Raw genomic sequence first — 8138 nt, 5'->3', positions numbered from 1 at the left:
TTTTTCAACCAGTGTGCCGTGGCACACTAGTGTGCCGCAAAACATGGTCAGGTGTGCCGCGAAGAAGGAAGCTCAGGTTCCTGTCTCGCAACTTTTTGCTGAGAGAGAGTGAGAGAGAGAGAGAGAAAGAGAGAGAAAGATAGCAAGAGAGAGAGAAAGAGTGAGAAAGCAAGAGAGAAAGAAGAGAGAAATAGAAAGCAAGAGAGAGAGAGAGAAAGAGAAAGAAAGAAAGCAAGAGAGAAAAGGAGAGGAAGGGAGAGAGAAATGAGCAAAAAGGGGAGGAAAAAATAGAAATGAGAAAATGATTGAGACAGAGAATAAGAGGAAAGAGAGAGAAACAAAAGAGGGAGAAGTGACTCTTAATTTAAAGCATATGATAAAAAGCACTCAAAGAATAAGAGAGAAAAAAACCCCAACCCTCACCTGTTTTTGGAAATGGTTCAAGAGTGTGTATACAGACACAAAGGTGGGGAGGAGACAGATGGAAAAAGAGAGGAGAGTGTCTTAGGGTGTCATTTTGGTTAGTGGTGTGCCCCAGGATTTTAAAATGTAAAAAATGTGCCGCAGCTCAAAAAAGGTTGAAATTTCTTAGCAGTGAATTCAAACATGGCAGAAGAAACATTTGCAGAGTTAAACTGTAGCCAACATTTCCAGTGGGAAAAACTGGGTCCAGTGGGAAAAACAGCCTAGTTATCTGCGGCGAAGACAGAATGCAGCGTAGCTTCACCTGACTTCTTAGGTGAAAGCATCGTGACATGTAGGCAAAGAAGCTGCTCCATAAATAGCACGATTCTGAAAGGTCAAGCCCTGATTCCTAGCCCGGCTGAGCAATAGGGTCATGGCTATATTAAAACCAAAACAATATTGCGCCAACATTTAAATGATTGACTTCTTGTGATTTCAACTGGCAGGCCTGTTGCAGCTGGTTGGAAAATGTGCTAGGGGCAGGTTTGCTCTTTTCATTTGCTCCAAGCACTTCAGGGGGGATGGACAATAGATAATAATAAATCCCTGACATTGTCACGTTATTTCAGAAATTAATATGGTTCTCTATTATTACTTTTGGAGTAGTACAGGCCATCATTTTCATGTTTTAAAAGATTTTCTTGCATCGCATGGGACGTGTTTCTGTGCCTCTTCATCATCTAATGGGAATTTGAATCTTCAGTTTACCTGGATATTATACCATGAAATGGATTCTCTTCAGAGCTGATCTCAAATGCAATTTATGCCAAGCAACGTTTGCACTCATTTGACACAAGATGATATGTTAGTTACCTGTTGTTCTGCCGGACTCTCTGCTAGGAGTCTCCCAAAAATTCAAAGGTACAAATTTCAGACACACACACGTTTCAAAATTCAAAACAATGTTCTTTATCACAAAATTCAAAATAAACTAAGCACTCTTTTTGTATTGCAAAGAGCACTCGTCCCAAAACAACCTGGTAGTTTGTACAAGTCCCTTATCAGTTCGTAAGTACTTAGCTTGCAGCTGTGAAGAAAGTCACAGCCCTTCTTCTTCCATGAAGTGAAACATACTTTGCTCTGCTTTGGTTTCAAAGTGGTGAAAAGTCAACAAACAAAGGCCGGAGTCAGCAAGACATTCATGAAACACAATGATCAGATAATTCTCCACAACGCCAAACCCACACGCTGCTATTTATAGTAGCAGCACTAATTACAGCAGCCCCACCCAACCACAGGTGGCCTCATTTTCTCTTGCAATAATCCTTCAGTTGTTGTCTCCTATGCGTTACTCTACGCATGCGTGGATGTGTCATTAATTTTTGTTCAGAATCCAGAGATGATACAGATGATTGATCTCCTGGGCTGTCTGCCAAACTCTCCTCCTCCCTGTCACTCAGGCCTCCTTGGTCAGAGGAGACTTCGTCAGCAGATTCCACTGGGTGCAAAACGCGTGCAGCATGTGGATGTCTCCCCCATATCCACCTCCACATTGCTTGGGGCAAGAGCTGGGCCAGAGCTAACTACAACACCTGAAAGGATTACAATCCTGAATTCAAGATAGCCAGCTCCCCAAAGCAGAGAAGAAAATGCAAACAAAAATCCTGGGCATTATTCCACTTTCCCCTTTTTTGTTAATTTTGGGTTGCCAGCTACAAAGAAAATCAATCCCAGAAGCTTCCCTCACAATCAAAGGTGTGTGTGTGGGACACATTCTTAATGCGCACCTATGTACTTGCCAGAAACCCCAAAAGCATGTACAGCCAGGCCAAAATAAAGCATTACCAATTAAAATTTATTTCCCAAAACGCAAAGCACCTCATTATTTCTTATCTGCACATTTTCCCCATCTGGTATAGACAAACTCTTATAATGTGCGTGACAGAAACATGGAGAGGAGCTGAGCAGCTGCCCTGTGAAGGTGAATGGGGAGCAAAAATGAATGGAGATGAGAAAAGGATAACTGAATTGGGGTGGGTGGTGGTGGAATCTTATAAAAAGGCTTGTATCTTACAGAAAGGTTTAACATTCAATAGACAAATAGCACTTATCAAGTCATAGTCAACCAGGCAGAAGCAGAGTCTGCATTCATTGGGCCATCCTGCCCATTTGTCATTTTTCTCAGGTGAGAGTCCCTTACCCTCACCATGCGTAATTGTTTTGTGGTGAAATAGCCTAATAAAGCCACCTTTCCCAAGTTTCCATTGTGTTGTTTTTATTGTTCATTTGTCTTGTTTTGGTGTTTGGATTTTTAGAGGATGTGTATTCATTGGGGAGAGCCATGATAAAACGTTTAGGAAACATTTTTTAAATGTCAAAGGGATGTCAAAGGGATTTTCTGGTACACACAAGGCACAGGTTAAATGCAATCCAATTGCTCACCCAATAACTGGGAAATTGAGTCCAATTCTAAAGTCCAGAGAGTCCACACACACAATCCCGAACAGCAAAAAACCACGATCTTGACGAAACAATGAATCAGATAAACTGCCATGAGGCTAACACACCAGGCTCCACTTTTATCTGTAGCACTAATTACAGCATCCCCAACCAACCACAGGTGGCCTCATTTTCTCTTGTAATAATCCTTCAGTTGTTGTCTCCTACGCATGCGTGGATGTGTCATTAATTCTTGTTCAGAATCCAGGGATGATACAGATGATTAACCTCCTCCTGGGCTGTCTGCCAAACTCCCCTCCTCCCTGTCACTCATGCCTCCTTAGTCAGAGGAGACTTCGTCGGCAGATTCCACTGGGAGCAAAACAGGCCTGCGGCATGTGGATGTTTCCTCCACATCCACCTGCACATTTCTTGGGGCATGAGCTGGGCCAGAGCTAACCACAACAGATGTGACACCACCAGGGATTGCTGTCTGTACACTGGACTGAAAAATTGGACAACCCTGCTTGCTGATGGCATTGATAATCTGATTCCACATTCCCAAGAAACCTACAAGTGAAGGGCTCTAGAATGTGTGGTCTATCAAAGCAGGTCTATCTCTTTGTGATTGGATTGGGTCACAGGCCAGAAGACAAAAAAAAACCCACCCTCTTTGCTCCCACTGAAAGATGACAATTGCTTTGCAAATTAGCAAAGTGAGTGAAACATTGCTTGGGCTGCTAAATTGTTTCCATAATGCAAATGATATGGCAGGGGCCTGTGGAGATCTCAAGGGGACGCCCACCCAGAAACAAAAGATCCATTGTAAAAAGAGCAATACTAGAAAGATTGTTTATGGGGGCAGTTTTGGTGAAGAGGAAAAAATTATATTGGGGCACAAGGCATTTGAAACAAGTAGTCTTACCAGACTAATGGGGGGGGGACATGTCTCAGAAGACCCTCAACCACTCAAGTTTACTTTTCTTATTTCTTTTTCTGCTTCACATTTCTCCCCTCTACGTATGAGCACTCCGTGCAAAGCATCTGAAGGAGGTGCTTCACAAAAATGCTAGGAGAACAGTGTTTCTCATTGTAATAAAACAGACCACTTCTGGAAGTGTGTCTGGAATTGCCAGCAAAGCACTCGTGGATAACCAGAACTCTCTTCGAAATGGCCAAACCAGCTTTCAAAATGTTCTGTCGAGCTCTCTGGTAGAATCCTCCTGAAAATGCACAGATACAAATTGCAGACGCACACACGTTTGCAAATTCAAAACAATGTTCTTTATACCGAAAATTCAAAGAAACTAAGCCCTCTTTTTGTATAGCAAAGAGCACTCGTCTCCAAACAAACTGGTAATTTGTGCAAGTCCCTTATCAGTTCTGTGATACTTAGCTTGCAGCTGTGAGGCAATTCACAGTCCTTCTTTCACAAAGTGAAACATACTTTGCTCTGGTTTAGTTTCAAAGCGGGGGAAAATCAGCACACAAAGGTCAAAGTCAGCAAGGCAGGCACAAAACACAATGATCAGATAATCCTCCACAATGGCCAAACCCACAGGCTGCTATTTATAGCAGCCTCACTAATTACCACAGCCACACCCAACCACAGGTGGCCTCATTTTCTTTGATAATAATCTCTCAGTTGTTGTTGCCTATGCATCGCTCTCCGCATGCGTGGCTGTATCATTAACTCTTGTTCCGAATCCAAAGAGGAGCTAGATAATTGATCTCCTTCTGAGCTGTCCGCCCCACTCTCCTCCTCCCTGTCACTCATGTCTTCTTGGTCAGAGGAGCCTTCATCATCAGATTCCACCGGGGACAAAACAGGCCTGCGGCATGTGGATGTCTTCCCCACCTCCACAGTCCTTGGGGCAGGAGCTGGGCCAGAGCTAACCACAACACAAAAGGGCAGGGATGCTTTATTGATTCAATGAGAACTGCTTCTTTTCTCATGTACACAAGTATTTTTGCAAAGCACCTCTTTCAAATTACTTGCACAGCTCTAATCTATATTAACGAAGGTCTCTGCAAAGTAAGAGACTTAGCAAATATATATATATATGCCGCTGCTGAATTTTGTAGTGTGATCTCGGAGCCCTTTGGAGAGCATGGATGTGAAGCGCAAGGCAACCTGAAGTCCACAGGATAACCAGACTATCCTGAATAGGTGATAAAGGGGAGGGTTACTCTATTTGCATTGATCCAGAGTCTTCCTAGCAAAATCTGACTGTCTGCTGCTTTTGTTGTTAAACTCCAACAGATCTGAAATGCCAGACAAAGAGGCAAGACTCATCATTTGGGTCCTTAAGCCTTTTCCTCTCTCCCTAGGTGTCTGAATGAGTCACACAATCCTACCTTTTCTATGTGGGCATCAAGAAGAAAGAGAATTTGAGGGGGGAGACAGCTGCTGGAGAGCAAGGGAGAAATAAGCCACCTTTTGTGAAATTAGCCATCGTTGGAAAGGAAACCGGGTTTAAAGAGCCGTTCGGGATTTTGGATTGTATCCCTCACCTTCGCCTTGTAATCAAGCCTTTGGGCAAGTTCTTTAGGTTTCAGCTCACCAATGAAGTGGAAATAGGCCACAGCAGTAGCCTCTAATGCAGTCTAAAATGGCAAACCCGCCCCCTCACTCTTTCTTCAAAGATAGTTAGAGGGTTTCAGTTCTCTACCCTCCTGGAGGTTTTCGCTTGGCAAAAGCCAAATGTCATTCAAGGGAAAAGTGGGAAGCAATTATGTGCCAGTTCACAAGCTCTGTTCCGAGAAGAAAAGCTCCCCAAGAAGCCAGAGGCAGTCCTGGGCTCTGCTTCCCCTCCACACACTATGCAGGCAAAAGGTCCAGACACACTGAAACAATTAGCATTGCAGGAACAAAAGGTGAAGTTACTCGTCCAGGGAACAGGAACCTTACTGGTGGGCTGGGGGGGGGGAGAGGGAGGCAGCTGGAAGAGCTAAAGCACAACTGGGGCTGGGCAGGTGGCTTCTTGGCTTGGCTGCCAGCCCAGAATTCTTGGCTGCGTCACAACTCTCTTTTGTGTTATTGGAAGCCTTTGGCAATTGCAGCAAGATGCTCGCCTGCCGTTGGGCCCTGCTGGGTGATGGAAGAGCTTTGAGAAAAGCCAGCCAAACTAGGCAAAGTGGGGGCAAGAAGAGAGAGAAGGTGCAAGCGAGAAACAGCAACTCAAATGGTGCTGCCAGAGGGGGCAACAAAAGAAAGAGAAAAAGAAAGGACACTATCTAAGAAACTTCCTAGCTTGTGGGGCGAGACTGTAGCAAGCCTGAGATCCCCTGCAGGCAGTTGGCTGCAATTCACTCACAAGAGAAGTCATAAAGCCATCTCGGAAGAAGCTGTTGCCAAGAAAGCTCCACTGTCGTCAATGCAAAGGGGAGTGTTGCAACAGGTTTCTCCAAAAATGTTGGGGGAAATGGAGAAGGCACCAACAGATGATTGGATAGGTAGCATACTTAGTCAGCATTGATTAAGATCTGATCACTTTTTGAGAACCTTGGAAAGAATTGAATGCACTGTAAAATATTTTGGACCAAATTGTATAAATAGAACCCTTTATATTTCAATGTTGTAAAAAAAAGCAGCTTTTTGTATTGATACTTCTAGTACCCCCTTAATTGCACCTGATACATTTGTACGGGTTTTTTTGTGACCAATGCTCCTCTCTCCAATTGTATATGTGCCTTTGAGTCAATGTTGTCTCCCAACAACTGGGCAAAGAATTCAGAAGTGGGTTACCCAACCATATGCCCAAAATGTGATTAGAACTCACAGTCTCCTGGTTTCTAATTTGATGCCATAACCACTACATCAATGGCTCACTAATGAACGTTGAAAGCAAAAACATTTGTTGCAGACTTTGATCTGATAGCAGGCAGGCAGGCAGGCAGGCAGGCAGGCAGGCAGGCAGGCAGGCAGGCAGGCAGGAAGGAAGGAAGGAAGGAAGGAAGGAAGGAAGGAAGGAAGGAAGGAAGGAAGGAAGGAAAAGATGCCCAGTTAAAGATGAGAGAAACCAGTGGTTCCTTGATCCTTCCAGAAACAGGCTATAAAGTTCCACTATTGAGAAATTATTTATTCAGTTCCCAGAAATATATTTATAAGTTTCTTATTAAGGGATTCAGCCTTCAATCCATTGAAAATAAGTAAAACATTGAATTCTGGGTGCATTCTACTCTTTATTTATAATTCTTACCTTTTAAAATATTCTCTTCCAAAAAAAGTGCAACTTTTTCACTTGTCCATCACATATGGAAAAAACAAATCCTTTCTCCTGATAACTCATCCAAAATTATTGTTATTAATTATTATTATTATTATTATTATTATTATTATTGAATAATGTGTGATATTTGCATTAGTTTTACTAGAGTTAAATGCCAAAAGCAGAAAATATTCATCTGCAACTCTTACATAAAGCTGATAAAACAACAGCCTGATTTCCACAATTTTTGCAATTTCACCTTGTCCTTTTGTCTCCCCATGTCCCAAAATTTACTTATGTCCTTTTTATTCAAAAGGTTTAAATGTAAATCAAGTGTTAACTCACAAACCAAAATAATGGGCAACTACCAATTTATGATCCAATCTCTTCCTTACTATGTAGCATATTATTATTATTATAAAAAATCTTTTGTTCCTTAAAAGCTGTGATTTCTTCAAGACTTCAGCTGAACATTGCTATATTTAATTTTAAAGTCCTAGATAGATCATTAAGGATTTTAGATGAAAGATAACCTCAGTGTTGCATATCAGTCTTCAAACCTGAAACATAGCCTTTGTGAATGTATTTATATTATTTTCTTGTACAGGCTCTATAGGCAAGAAAAATGATTTTGATATTTAGATTATTAAGCTGTTATATGGTTTCTATTTATAGCCATTGCCCTCCTGGATCTTTCCATATAAATGAAATAATATGGTCTCAAATATGCTACTTGATTATACAATTTTAGACTTAGAACCTGTTGTGATTCCGTCCGAGGCCCCTCAGGGAACGGCTGATCTTCTGTCGGTTTCCTGCTCAGAGGGGGAGGATGAGGAACAGGAGGTGCAGGCAGACAAGGAGGAGGAATCCCAGGCTGAGGAAGAGGGGGAACAGCCAGAGGCCCCCGAGAGGGAGCTCTCCCCAGCAAGCAGCCTGGATTCCTTAGAGGAAAATGCACAAGCAATAATCGATCTGCGACAGAGAAGAGCAACACAAAGAAGGGACCAATTAGCCAGGTACTTTCAGCACTAAAGAGGCAACAGCTGGGTTTGGGTGTGGTGCTCTCTGGAAAGGCTAAAA

Source organism: Erythrolamprus reginae, chromosome 3, assembly GCF_031021105.1.
Source record: "Erythrolamprus reginae isolate rEryReg1 chromosome 3, rEryReg1.hap1, whole genome shotgun sequence".
Taxonomy (NCBI): Eukaryota; Metazoa; Chordata; class Lepidosauria; order Squamata; family Dipsadidae; genus Erythrolamprus; species Erythrolamprus reginae.
Note: the sequence above shows the minus strand (reverse complement) of the source record.